Source organism: Ovis canadensis, chromosome 7, assembly GCF_042477335.2.
Source record: "Ovis canadensis isolate MfBH-ARS-UI-01 breed Bighorn chromosome 7, ARS-UI_OviCan_v2, whole genome shotgun sequence".
NCBI lineage: Eukaryota > Metazoa > Chordata > Mammalia > Artiodactyla > Bovidae > Ovis > Ovis canadensis.
This window is the reverse complement of record NC_091251.1, coordinates 28,871,600-28,886,647: the sequence shown is the minus strand read 5'-3', so window position 1 is coordinate 28,886,647 and position 15,048 is coordinate 28,871,600. Positions and strand designations below refer to the sequence as shown.

At 48.6% G+C, this 15,048-nt stretch overlaps 1 long non-coding RNA gene across 1 annotated transcript in view; it reads right to left on the bottom strand.

Moving 5' to 3' along the window:
* LOC138443345 (uncharacterized) overlaps positions 1 to 14,115 on the bottom strand; it is a 78,509-nt gene extending 64,394 nt beyond the window's left edge. Inside the window, exon 1 of the long non-coding RNA XR_011258087.1 lies at positions 13,945 to 14,115. This is a non-coding gene — a long non-coding RNA (uncharacterized lncRNA). The remainder of the gene's footprint in view (positions 1 to 13,944) is intronic.
* Positions 14,116 to 15,048: the final 933 nt, after the last annotated feature.

Below are 15,048 nucleotides of genomic sequence, written 5' to 3'. Positions count from 1 at the left end.
ATGGAGTATAGAGCTTCCAGGGGCTCTGACGACAGACAGGGGCCTTGCAGACACACCTTGAGTCAGGGGATAGGACAAACCTGGGTGGACATCTGGTCCTCTACTCCCTGGCGTTGTGACACCTGGTTGAGTGACTTCACCCCACTGTGCCTCAGTTACCTGCAAAAGGGGTACAATGTTGCCTGCCTCACAGGTTGCTGTCAGTCTTTAAGATGACAATGTGTAGAACATGCCTGGTGCATAGTAGGGACTCGATAAACAACCATTTCCTGGTTTATCATCCTGGAATATCCCACGCTTTCATCATGGTGGCCTTTGCCATTTCTGTGCAACACCAATATGAGTCTCACGTTTTTCTGTATCGATTCACTTTTTAAATATTTATTTATTTATTTGGCCGCCCTGGGTCTTAGTAGCAGCATGTAAGATCTTTGGTCTCTGTTGCAACATGCAGGATATAAGCTGGTGCACACAAACTCAGTTGCAGCATATGGGATCTAGTTCCCCGACCAGGGATCTAACCTGGGTCCCCAGCATTGGAAGCACAGAGTCTCAGCCACTGGACCACCAGGGAAGTCCAATGCATTGATTCACTTTTAAAACTCAGTCTCACTTCTGCAAACAGAAAACCAGCAGCACTTGGAAAGCATGCCTTCCTTTGTTTAGCCAATATTTGTTGAGGGCCAGTCATGTACGAGGTACTGTTCTGGATGCTCGGGATATCACAGTGAACCAGCCACTCCTCACCCTCATAGAGTGTGCATTCCAGTGGGGAAGACAGAAAATAAATAGAGGGTGACAGCTGGTAGCATTGCCCCATCAAGAAAAAGAAACCAAGGCACCGGGCTAGACTAGAGAGAGATGAGGGGAGAGAGAAGGGGGAACCCTATTTCATTTAGTGGGGCTGGCAGAAATAGATTCACCTCAAAGCTAATAAAGCTTAAGCTTCAGGCTCTTGGTGTGCTCAGGTCCCCTCTTGTTCCCAATTCCAGAACTTCCCTACCAAACTTTGTATCCACAGTACTAGATTCTTTTTCCTAAAGAGCATTCTCAAAAATTAGGTAAGCTTCAGGCCCCACAATGTCTGGTCTGCACTTGGTGATCAGGACAGGCCTCTCTGAGAAGGTGATATCTGAGGAGAGACCGCAATAAATTGAAAGTTGCCATTAACATGAGCATAACAAAATTATTGGCCCTGTGGGAGCCAGTGATTCTAAAAAGGCCCCTAGTTTATCTGCTTCGCTGAGTTGAAAGGCTGCATTTGAAATTCCATCTCAGGCCAGGTCTCCAAAACAAGCTGAGCCTAAAAGTTTCCATGTCTCCCCAGACGCCACCCAGGCTACTGGCCTACACCAGGCCAGAGAAGCAGGGCAGAGTGGGTGGGAGAGTCTGGGAGAATGGGAGGCATTGACTGGCAGGCTTTTGGTCTCCAGGAATGACAGGGAATTGAGGCCAGTAGGAGGAGAAAGGAACCCAGGCAGACAATATCAAGTGCTGATAAAACTATGGAGCAACTGAACCCTCGGACATTCCTGGTGGGAATGAAGAGTGGTCCAGCTACTTCGGAAAGCAGTGTAGCAGTTTCTTACAGAGTTAAACACCTACAGTTGACCTCTGAACAACTCGGGTTTAAACTACGTGCAGGGGTCCACTTATATGTGGATTTTTCAATAGTAAATAATAAGTACTACACGATTCATGATCTACTGTTTGTTGAATCTCTAAACGCAGAGGAAACTTGAGGTGTTGGTGCCCCAACCTCAACATCATTCAAGAGTCAACTGTATACTTAACATAATGACTCAGCAATACCCTCCTTGGCATACACCCTAAAGAAACGAAAACTTCAGCTCACACAAAAACCTGTACACTGACGTCATAGGAGCTTCATTCAGAATAGCCCAAAAGTCAAAAAAAGCCCAAAACAGCCCAAATGTCGGACAGGTAAAGGGATGTGCCAGTTGTAGTGAATTCATGCGATGGACTAGTCCTCAGCATCACGAAGGCACAGGCCACTGGCGCATCCAGCGACGCGCATGAACCTAACAGGCGTGCTGACTTCTGGAAGAAGCTAGACGTGAAGGCGTCTGTAGGGCTCCATTATGTGCCATTCTAGACACAGGAACATAGAGCAGGGGAGATTAAAACGAATCTTGTGATATATGCATTTGTCAAAAGTCACTGAATTGTGTGCTTAGAATGGGCACATTTTATCATAAGTTACAGCATAACTCAGATATAGCTTAGTTCAGTTCAGTTCAGTCGCTGAGTCGTGTCCAACTCTTTGCGACCCCATGAACCGCAGCACGCCAGGCCTCCCTGTCCATCACCAACTCCCGGAGTTCACTCAGACTCACGTCCATTGAGTCAGTGATGCCATCCAGCCATCTCATCCTCTGTCATCCCCTTCTCCTCCTGCCCCCAATCCCTCCCAGCATCAGAGTCTTTTCCAATGAGTCAGCTCCTCGCATGAGGTGGCCAAAGTACTGGAGTTTCAGCTTTAGCATCATTCCTTCCAAAGAAATCCCAGGGCTGATCTTCAGAATGGACTGGTTGGATCTCCTTGCAGTCCAAGTGACTCTCAAGAGTCTTCTCCAACACCACAGTTCAAAAGCATCAAGTCTTCAGTGCTCAGCTTTCTTCACAGTCCAACTCTCACATCCATACATGACCACTGGAAAAACCATAGCCTTGACTAAACAGACCTTTGTTAAACTGATTTTTAAAAAAAATCATATCCCAGGCTGGTAAAGAATCCACCTGCAATATGGGAAACCTGGGTTTGATCCCTGGGTTGGGAAGATCCCCTGGAGAAGGGAAAGGCTACCCACTCCAGTATTCTGGCCTGGAGAATTCCATGGACTGTATAGTCAATGGGGTTGCAAAGAGTTGGACACAACTGAGCGACTTAAAAAAAAACACCACATTTCTACACATTGTCCACTGGAAAAACCTTCCTTGAGGTCAACCATCCACTCCCTTCATTTTGCACGTCAGGAAACAGAGGCCCAAAGAGGAGGGTGGCTTTTCTAAGTCACCCTCTAAGTGTCACATTGTGAGTCAGGACTATTGGCAGTGCACAAGGGGATGGGTAACTGAAGCTCGCAGGGTGCTTTCTCAGCCGCCTCCGACTTAGCGCTCACTACAGCTTTGTGGGGCAGCAGCTGCGCCATTATGCCCAGGTCACAGAGGAGCACACTGACGCCCAGAAGGGTTGGAAGACTCGCCTGACGTCACACAGCCAGCTTTACCATGACCTAGATTATCAGGGCAGCTGCCAGTGCAAACTCAGGTCCTCAGCGCAGATCTCCCCTCTTCCCCACATATCCGCCTGCTCGCACTGGGGGCGTGAGCTGGAGACCCTTCACTCCCGGGGGCTGGCAGAAGAGGGAAAAGAGAGCATGGAGCACTTATGAGCTTTCCGTGGTGAGGCCGCGGGCTGGGCAACAAGAGACACTTCTGTTCCCAGTGGGGCACACCCAGTGGGGCCATGGAGAAGGTGGGGAGACAGCCCTGGCTGTGCTCAGAAAAATCCAGTTTCCCCTGGATACTTTTTCCAGCATGGTCTGCCAGGAGAGATTTTGATCGCAGAGAGCAACACGATGCTCTGAAGAAAGAGATTAGTGGGTTCCGGGGTGTCTGTGTCTCCGAGAAAGGCAGTTCGTTTGGGAACCGACTCCAAGTCACAGATGAAACTGTGCCAGGCCCCACTGGAGCTGACATAAGGGACGAGAAGGCCCCTTAGGCAAGGAGGCCAAGCACAATGGGCCAGGGCCTTCCGGAATCTCGAGAGGTCCATGGAGGGGGCTCTGGGGTCCCCTGTAAGCCTCGCTCCGGCATTTCCTGCGGAGGAAGGGCTCCATCACAGCAGACCCCTGGGTTTGCTGAGAACACAGATGGCCTTCACCCTGCAGAGCTAGCTTCAACCAGGAGGAACCTAGCTTGTTTCCTCCAGAGTAGGAGGGTCAAGACCCAGAGGGTGGGGAAGGGCTGGTCCCAAGAGAGAGAGGGGGAAGAATAGACAATTAGCTTGGAAGCTGGCAGAACTTTTTAAAAACTGAAATGTGTAATATGAAATATTACTGAGGCTACCATCATATAGGGCACAATGAGACACTTCCTGGTGACCCAAGAGCCTTCAGTAAGGTTTCTACTGCTTGAGTGACTTTGGAGTGAAAGGTATAGGAGAATGACCCAGGCTCTATGTTTGGGGTAACTCCAGGGGACAGAGAGAGGGGACAGCTGCAGGAAAATTAGATCCCGTGGAGGCAGGTGCTGGAGGCAGAGTGGGTGGTGACAATTTGTAGGCATTTGCATCTTAGAGGGCTTTGGGTTCCCCAGGGGGTGGAATGAGGTTTCAGGCTGTCTCATTCAGATTTCCAGGAGCTGGGGACTCTGGGTGCCATCTGAGTTACACGCGCTCCTGCCAGCCACACAGGGGGGTCGGGGTGGGAGGAGACAGGAAAATGGACGTGGCTTGCCTCCTGCCCTCAAGAGGCCCAGCGGAATTCAGCAGATAAGACAAAGCACACAGCCAGGGTATGGGAGTAGAAGAGGGCACACACAGCGAGCAGAGAACGATGGGGGGAGACAGACGGACGCTTTCCTGGCCTAGAGAGGGTAACATAAGGAAGCCTTCTGGAGGACATCACATTTAGGCCAAACTGTTGAAAGGCTAGGATATGGCCCCGGGTATATGTGGCGGGGGCACTCCCTGTAAAGAGTACTGCCTAAGCAAAGGCCCAGAGGGGCGAAGGCTGGGCGTTTCCAGAGCTCAGAGCAGCCGAAGCCGTGGCAGCACAGCCGGGGACCACGTGTCCTTGCTGGTCATGCCAGGAGCTTGCTTGAGGCTTGCAGTCTAGGGAAGTCAACACATATCAAATAATCCCACAAATAAATACAAGGTTATAAACAATGGTAGTATTACAAAGACAGAGTCTAAGGAGGCATTTCAGAGCTATTAACAGAGAGTGCTGATTTATCCAGGCCCTGATGTCTGTGTTCAAAGCTGATGGATGAGCAGAGAGTTAAGGGGGTGAGGAGGCGGGTGGGGAAGAACACTCCAGGCCAAGGGAACAGCCCATTCAAAGACCTTGAGGCAGGCAGGTGGGAGAATGCCCTATCCCTCATCTGCTGTCCGGAGACTCCAAAGGAGTTTTCTCCTCCTACCTCCCCCTAGGCACACAAAGAATGTTCTGGAATTCACACAACCCACCCCCCACCCCATCCCAACCCTCCCCAAGTTTATCCCTTCCAGCCACCTGTACTGGTTGCCACCTGACACCAGCTTCCCATCCCCTTGACTTCATTTCTTACCCCTCTGGCCCCAAGGTCACCAGCTCCCCACAAGATTTGCTCCATTCTGTGAAGGTGCTACCAGCCTGAGTCTGGCTTGGGTCCCCCTCACGCTCCCTCCTCATTCATCCTGCCCCAGCCCTTCCCAGGATGCCTGGGGAGCGGAGTGTTATGAACACGCCATGGTAACCCTGGATCAAAGGGGGATGAATAGATGGCATCCCTCCTTCCCCCACAGGATGTTCTGAGACTTGTTCTGTGGATTTTGCAGACGGTCCTGTGATACAGGGCAGAGGCAACGCCGACCTGCATCCAGCACTGGTTACCCCTGCCCTCCTCCACTCTCCCACCCTGCACTCTGCTTCCTGGACATCACATTCCTAAAAAAAAAACTCCTCTGATACAAACCTCTAACTTGGGCTCTACTTTAGGGTGCCCAAGCTTAGACCCCTCCCCATCAGGATGAACCTGCATCTCTAAAGTGGAGTGGGAGCATGACTGTCCCCATTTCCAGCAACATGTGCTTCAGTGGGCTTTTCAGCCCTGGGTCCCAAGCCCCAAGCCTCTCTGCTCAACTGCCACATCCCTGACTTGACCTTGTTCAAATGCCCAGTCTCATCCCCGTACTGATTTCTCTAAATAGCCAGGCAGCATGTTTACCAAGAATACTTTGACACTTACTTTCCAATGGCAGGGATAACGTGGTAGATTACTTACTTGCTGTCTGAAGGTTGCTTGCTCAAAGGCACAGTGACCAACTCCCCAAACTTATCTGGTGGCCTGTGTTTCCACAGGCTGCTCCAAAGCCAGCCTGAAGTCTTGCAGTAGAGCCTCAAGTCTCTGCTTGGATGCCAGCAGCCTGGGCTGCCAGCCGGATTCTGCCACAGGCTCTCTGTGATCTTAGACAAGCCCTGGGTTCCTTTGTCTCTTCCTTGTGAACTGAAGGAGAGACTTTCCCCACAGTCCTTAGAGCTCCAACCAGAGAATCATGCTCCCCCCAGTGCCCAGAGAAGACCAAGTTCAGGCCTGCCCTACACACCGCGCCCCTGGCTACCATCCTCCCTGTAGATCATTCCTTTATAGAACATATGTGTCTTCAATACGACCCTTTCTGGCTGAAAACTTTACATGGGAGGAAGAAAAACTACTGTACAGCGCCAAAATTTAATATAACTTTTTTTTTTTTTTTGGCCATGTCACATGGCTTGCAGGATCTCAGTTCCCTAACTAGGGATTGAACCCAGGCCATGCCAGTAAAAGTGTCAAGTCTAACCCCTAGACCACCAGGGAACGCCCTAACACATTTTTTTTTAAATGAAATAGGGTTCAGGAGAAGAATCAAGGTACATTCCAAGTACAGTTAGTAGAAGACTCGAATCAAGTTGTGTTTTGAAAAACAGGGAAGTGATGAAGGGGATGTGTCCCCTGGCTGGCACTGGCACTGAGGCCAGATTCCTATGTACAGAGCAACTGCTTAGCTCTTCTTGTTGTTGTTTGTTTTTATTTTTAAAGAGGATTTTATAGTCCTGTCGGAAAGAAAATACATAAACACAAATATCAGCATATCAAGCCATGTGGTCTGGTTGAATGAAGATTGGATTTATCTGACAAAGTTTGCAGGGGGCACATTCTTTTTTTTTGTTGTTGAAGTATAGTTGATTTACAATGTGTTAGTTTCAGATGTCCAGCAAGTAGTTCAATTATTTATATATATATAATATATATTATGCTTATATATGTTCTTTTTCAGACTATTTTCCATTACAGATTACAAGATATTGAATTTAGTTCCCTGTGCTATACAGTATATCCTTGTCGTCTATCTATTTTACAGAATAACTGCTCGTTAGTGTCCCTATTAATTATAGGTGACCAGAAAGCAGAGCTTTAAGCATCTAACAACCTAACCCAATCCTTGGTTACATATATAAGCATTGTGCAGTATTATAGTTAGGCCCAGGAAATCAGTTAAGGGATTGGGGTTGACAGATAACAATGTAATCTTCCCCTTTAAAAGAGAAAGGAAAGAAAATGAAAGGAAAGATGTTCCCAGAAGCCTTTCGCACAGAGGCTCTCATTTTCAGGACTGGATGACTGACATTAAGCAGGAGATGACATACCATCTTCCCAGTTCACACAGTAGTTGTATTCCTGGGAAATTCAGGGGATATTAAAATCTTGAAAATATGCTTGGTGTTTATTATGTAAAGCAGAGTTTAGTTTTGAGCTCAGATAATCACCTACATCAATGTCCTGAGAGATACTCAGAAGCCTTATAGAGGGTATATTTAAAAAAAAAAAAAAAAAGGCGACCTCCCTGGTGGTCCAGTGGCTAAGACTGCACAGTCCCAATGCAGGGGGCCTAAGTTCGATCCCAGGGAGAACTAGATCATGCCACACGCCATAAGTAAGACCCAGTGCAGCCAAATAAATAAAAATAAATACAGATTTTAAAAAAAAAGTCTTATGGAGGGGAAAGCAATTCTTCACCCTGAGCTGGCCCAGGCATTGCAAAGTGTCTAGCACCCCTGGCTCCTCGTAGCCCCTCCCCTACCCAGCAGCGCATACTCCCATTGTTTTCAGCGCTCCCCTGGGCATTCCTGCTTGCAGGGAGAAATTAACCTTCAAAAAAAGGATAAATGGTAATTTTAGTATATTCACAAAGTTGTGCAGCTATCACCACTACCTAATTCCAGAGCATATTCATCACCCCAAAAAGGAAACCCTGCACCCATTAGCTGTCGCTCTTCATCCTCTCCTCCCCCAAGTCCTAGCAACAACCAGTCCACTTTCCATCTCTGCACATGCCTAGTCTGGACATGCCGTACAAATGGAGTCATACAATACGTGGCTTTTTGTGGTTGGCTGTCTCACTGAATGTTTCACGTCCATGTATGTCATGGCGTGTATCAGTACACCATTCCTTTCAGGGGTGGAATAATATCCCATGGTATGGATAGACCACAGTTTATTGGTTCATTAGTTGAGTGGTTTCCTCTTCGGGGCTCTTATGGATGTTTAACTGTATGTGTTTTTCCCTCTATTTTTACTGAGACATAAATGACACACACCACTGTCTAGGTTTAAAGTATACAGCATAATGGTTTGACTTACGTACTTCAAGCGATTACCACAATAAGTTTAGTGAACATCCATCATCTCATAGAGACACCAAACTAAAGAAAGAGAAAACAATATTTTTCCTTGTGATGAGAACTCTTAGGATTTACTCTCTTAACAACTTTCATGAGTAACATAAAGCAGTATTAATTATATTTATCCTGTTGTACATTACATCCCTAGTATTAACTGGAATTTTGTATTTTTGACTGCCTTTATCCATCCATCTGCTCCCACTCCTCGTCATGTAAGTTTCTGAGTGGATGCGTGTATTCAATTCTTTTGGGTGTATACCTAGAAATTGCTCGGTCTTATGGTAGGATATGTGCTTTCAATTCTCTTGGGTGTATACTTAGAAGTTTCTGGGTCATATGGTAACTCTATGCCTAACTTTTTGAGGAACTGCCACACTTTTTCCAAATAGTGATTATACTATTTTAAGATTCCACCAATAATTCCACCAATTTCTCCACATCCTCACCAGCACTTGTTATTGTCTGCCTTCTTGGTAATAGCTGTCCTAGTAGGTGTAAGGAGGTATCTCCTAAGGTTTTGATTTGCATTTTCCTATTTTAAACTGTGGTGTTGGAGAAGACTCTTGAGAGTCCCTTGGACTGCAAGGAGATCCAACCAGTCCATTCTGAAGGAGATCAGCCCTGGGATTTCTTTGGAAGGAATGATGCTAAAGCTGAAACTCCAGTACTTTGGCCACCTCATGTGAAGAGTTGATTCATTGATAAAGACTCTGAGCTGGGAGGGATTGGGGGCAGGAGGAGAAGGGGACGACTGAGCATGAGATGGCTGGATGGCATCACTGACTCGATGGACGTGAATCTGAGTGAACTCTGGGAGTTGGTGATGGACAGGGAGGCCTGGCGTGCTGCGATTCATGGGGTCGCAAAGAGTCGGACACGACTGAGCGACTGAACTGAACTGACTGAATGACCAACAACGTGGAGCATCTTTTCATGTGCTTACTGGTAATTTACACATCTTCTTTGGAGAAATGTCTATTTAAGTCTTTTGCTCATTTTTGCTCATATTAAATTGGGTCATTTGACTTTTTGTTGTTGAGTTGTAAAAGTTCTTTATATATTCTGGATACAAGTCCTTTATCAGACATATAATTTATAAAATTCTCTCCCACTGTGTGGAATGCCTTTCCACTTTCTTGATGATGTGTTTTGAAACACAAAAGGTTTTAATTGCGATGAAATGCAGTTCATCTATTTTCCTTTGATTGCTGTATGCTTTGAACCTGTTGTCTTAGCCCCGACTCAAGGCCAAGGCCAGGAAACGGAGACTGCTGTGACTGAGCGGAGGCAACATCCTTCCAGCTTCAAATGCTCCTGATGGGATTCCATAAACAATTTCTCTAGATTAAAAACTCTATCCCTGCCAAGTTCAGCGCCCTCCAAATGGGTAGCACCAGACCTCCTAGTCATCTATATCCTAGAGATATGAGTCCTAGAGTCTATCAGATGCTTTTCTAAGAGCAGACCAGGCTAGTGGTGGAGAGAGAGTATGGAGATCTTGAACTCCACCACGTGGGTAGAGAAACACAGGAGAGGCAAGCTGGACATGAAACCAAGGTCGCCTCTTGGGTGAGGGAATTCACCACCCACCGTCTCCTCCATAAGCATCAGCTAGGAGCCTCCCCATTCCCTAAACTGGGCCCATACTTTGGGTTTTGCAGCAAAGGACCCTGCTCCAACATAAATGTTCGCAGGATGGGGACGCAGTCCTAGATGGCTGGTGCTAGACTGCAAGGATCCCCCATGCTTATCTCCTGCAGCCCCTTCAACTGTGCATGGAGAAATGGAGGCCCAGAGAGGGCAAGAGGCTTGCAGCAACTCCAGGGCAGGGCAGGGACCCCATAGCCCCTCAAACTCCCAACTGCCCTCCGGCTAGCATGTTGGCCCAAATGGGATTCACAAGCCTCTGGGAAAAAGCGGTTCCCAGACACAAGCAGTATCCTTGGGGCACAGGCAGTTTACTTGGGCAGGAGGAGGCCCAGATAGGTCAGCGTCCCAGGGGTGTGAGCCCATGAAGGGCCACAGTAGGGATCCAGAGCAGCAGAGGACCTTGGGAGCCAGGGGTCTCACCTCTTTGGGACTACCCCACCAACTGTGTATCTCTTAGTAATAGCTGCCAAGCCCTGGATGCTCATGAGGTACCAGGCGCCATGCTAAGAAATGTACCCACCTCATTACACTGACAGCCCCATGAAATGGGTTTTTTGTTTTTGATGAGGCCACTGAGGCTCCAAAGAGGTGAAGAGACTTGCCCAGGATCACATAACTAGAAAGAGCTGAGCAGACTTTCAAATCCAAGGCTGCTGCTGCTGCTGCTAAGTCGCTTCAGTCGTGTCTGACTCTGTGCGACCCCATAGATGGCAGCCCACCAGGCTCCCCCGTCCCTGGGATTCTCCAGGCAAGAACACTCGAGTGGGTTGCCATTTTCTTCTCCAATGCATGAACGTGAAAAGTGAAAGTGAAGTCGCTCAGTCGTGTCCGACTCTTAGCTACCCCATGGACTGCAGCCTACCAGGCTCGTCCATCCATGGGATTTTCCAGGCAAGAGTACTGCCAGCATCAGAGTGACTGCTTTCAATGCCCGTTCTGACTGATTTCTGGGGACCCCTCGCGTTCTCAGTTCTCAGGTGGAAGATCCCCCGGGAGCCTGCAGGCGCGCGTCCTCCCGGAGACTACTGCCGCTGAGCTTTGCCCTGGGTCTGTTCCCGGGGCAGCTGCAGCTCTCTTTCTGTGTCACAGCGCCCCCTGCTGCTCACTCCCACTCTGTTCTGAAGACCATTTAATGCCAAGGGGCTGCCCGTTAATAGACTCTGGTGTATTCGCGTGTGTTCAGTCGTTCGTGTCCAACTCTTTGCGACCCCATAGACTGTAGCCTGCCGGGCTCCTCTGTCCATGGAATTTTCCGGGCAAGAATACTGGAGTGGGTAGCGATTCCCGCCTCCAGGGGATCTTCCTGACCCAGGGATCAAACCCAGTTCCCCTGCATTGCAGGCAGATTCTTTACCATCTGAGCCACCAAGGAAGGCTGGGGATTCCCCCAAAGAGGAACCCCAGTCTCTCATGAACTGTCTTCTTGAAAGTTCTTTAGCTTTGGGGCAAATCAGAGAGAAAAGTCTGATGTTATTTCTGGGCTTTTAGGTCTGTACCTAAGAGGTCCAAAAAACCCCACACAGTCCTATCTTCCTGTTACATAGTAGGCAGAGAACTCTGGACTTTGTGTCAGACCCTGGAGGTCAGCAACCCAACTCTTCATAGTCCTATAGATGTGCATAAACTGCACGTCAGTACCCAGATCTGCCAGCCGGGGACAAAAGTGCCCACCTCTCTGCTGGGGGATGTCTAGAGTCTAATACATGGCAAGGCATCTCCTTTCTAAGCCTCGATTTCCTCATCTGCTGATGTTTACTGGCCACCTGGCCTTCACCCACAATGCCTCACTCGATTATCACAGCAATACATAAGGCAGAATAAAGAGAGCTCAGAGGAGTCAAGCAAGTTGTCCAAAGTCACACATCTGGCAAGACGTGAAGCCAGCATCCCAACTCAAACAGCCTGGCTCCAGGTTCAAGGTTCATAACCACCATGTCTCAGGGCCTTCCAGTAGTGCGATGCCTTATATACTACAAAATGTGCAGAGTCTGTGCAAAGCTGCAGAGATGTGAAGCAGGAAAAAGTTAGGAAAAAAATGGTACTTAGAAAAATAAAGCCACAAAGGGAAGACTCCAGTGGTTTGCATCTATCTTTCCCAGGAAGAAAGTTCCCGGCCTGGATCTATACTTTCCTGCCATTTCCCTTTGGCCAGCCCTACTGGATGTTCTTTCTGGTAACTCTTCTCTCAGCTGGGGCAAAAAGAAAGAAGAAAGACTTCCTTTCTCCCCATGTCCCAGCATCCAGAAGTGGTCAAATGGAGGTTACTTGGGGAATGAATCGGCCTTGCTTGGGGAAAGATGGATTATCTATATCTCTGTCGCCCCCTCCTGCCCTAAAGGAGAACTTCACCAGACCACAGCCCTTGGGGAACACCCCAGGGCAGGGGGGAAAAGGGGTCAGCTACAGGGCTTCCTAAGACATCCATGAAGAAGGACCAAACTGTCATTTTCTTTCCACTTTAAATGTCATGCCTCAGTACTTCTTATTAAAATTCAATAAAAACAAATTACTTTTTAAAAATAAAATGCTACTTGAATGATGAGGCAATGTCAAATTGCTATAAAAGTTTCTAAATGCTACCTCTGTTCCTGTCTTCAAGTAACAAGTCTGTGAGCCAGCAGAGTTCAGGGACCACACTTTGAGTGGCACTCGTCCAAATGGCCACGGGGCAAAAAGGTCTGCTTGAGGTCCTATGGCCAGGTATAAAGGAGTCCATTCCCTGGGGCACTGACTCAGCAGAGGCAAGGACTCTGCCAGGCTGCGACTTGGGTCCTGATGCTGACTCACGGTGCATCCTTGGATGGGCAGCTGGAGCAAAGGGATAGCTGAGGCCTTAGGGATCCCTGGGGCAGACCCCAAAGACAGTGCTTAGAAAGCATATCTCTCCGTCTGCAAGAAAGCTGAGGTTGTCGAAGCCAAGGAGGCCAGTGGGGACACAGATCCTTCCCTGGGCAAGCTGGGAGGCATGGGGTGGGGGTCTTAATCTGATGTAGGGCAAAGGGGAGTTTGAGTCCAAAATTATATGGTCTATGCCACACAGCACAACCAAAAAAAAAAAAAAATGGCCTTACTCTTTGGGACTTCCATGATGGTCCAGAGTCAGACATGGCTGAACACGTACACACAAGAAAAACACTCCCGTGCAGGGGGCACAAGTTTGTTCACTGGTGGGGGAGACCACCAGTGAATGCTGTACACGAGGCCAAAAACCAACTAGATGGTCACATCACCCTGCCACTCCGAGCTTCCTCTTCCACAAATGCTCTCTGAGATCCCTCCTAACCCTAGCGTGCACTGGTCTGGGGAGATGGGCAGCAAGGCTATTCCACTGCCAACAGGAGAAACCAGACCAAGAGGAATGAACGTGGACAGTAGTCGTGCCTGGTAGGCTGACCCCAGAGGGCAAGGAGGATCCAGGGCTGGAGAGGCCAGGGAAGGCCTCTGGGCAGGGTGCGCCCAGGGGATGCCTCAGAAGGGAAAGGTGCTTCGGATCAGCTGGGGAAGGTACTTGGTGGAACTGAAGGAGCACCTCGAGGGAAGCAAGGCCAGCCCTCTCCACCTTAGCAGCAGCCGCCTACCCACGGCCACACGCAGCTGGCCCCACTGTCTCTGGCCCCACCCCCGCCTCTAAGGAAAGTAAACTCAACAGCTAGAAAGAAAGCAAACAGCTGCAGAGCGAGGAGCAAGCTTCCCACCCCTTCCCAGTCAAGGTGAACAGGCTGCGAGTTTGTTGACAGAGAAAAAAAGTCATCAATTTTTCATGAGCCAGTGCAGGCAACAGAATGTCTCGGGATGTCAACAGTTTCCAGGCAACAAAGACAAACCAAATACACAGTCCCCTCACCTGAAAAGATGTTTCCTTTACAAGCATCAGCTTGGATGGGGAGCCGGAGAAGGCGGGAGGTGGAGGCAGGCAAAACCCCTTGGCAGCAGCCCCAACCTGCTCAGACGTTGGGGGTTTGTGGCTGTCTGCAATGACCCCGTTGTCAGACGATGACTCAAGGCCAACCCAGACTTCAGGGAGGATTCGGGCACTAGAGCAAGGCAAGAGGGATCAGGTGTCATGTCTTATTCATTCGTTTATTCAACAAACATTGTTGAGCGCTCTGAGGACCTGTGCTTGGGCCCAGGGCCCAGTCTAGCTGGGGAGATGAGAGAGGAAACCACTTCCCCTCAACGATGGATGGGAAAACCAAGAGCCAGAAAAAAGCAACTGTCTCAGAATCACAGGGCCACGTAGACACCAAGCTGTACTTGAACCCCCAGCTCAGGTTCTTTGCAGCTGTGCCCAGAAGGAGGCTGGTACAGACATGGTACAGAGCCGTGTTCACTTCCTAGAGCCCCTTAGCCTGAATTCAGTCATTAAGTCAGGTCTGACTCTTTGAGATCCCATGGACAGCTTCCATGTCCTTCATTGTCTCCCAGAGTTTGTTCAAACTCATGTCCATTGAGTTGGTGATGCCATCCAACCATCTCATCTTCTGCAGCCCCCTTTTTCTTTTGCCTTCAATCTTTCCCATCATCAGGGTCTTTTCCAATGAGCCGGCTCTTCGCTTCAGGTGGCCAAAGTATTGGAGCTTCAGCTTTAGCATTAGTCTTTCCAATGAATATTCAGGATTGATTTTCTTTAGGAAGTGTCCAGATACTGAATCTAATAATGAAAAGGGGCAGGGTTCTTCCCTGGTGGTCCAGTGGTAAAGAACTTGCCTTCCAAGACAGGGATGCAGGTTCAAACCCTGATCAGGGAACTAAGATTCCACATGCCTCAGAACTAATCCCACGTGCTGCAAATACTGAGCCCGTGCACCATATGCCTCGGCTAAGATCCCACATGCCTCGACGAAGACCTGAGGCAACCTAATTTTAAAAAAAATAATTTTTTTTAAAGGGAGATCATTAGAATGTCATGGTGCCGTACATGATTGTTGTTTTTAACTCTCGAGGTGGT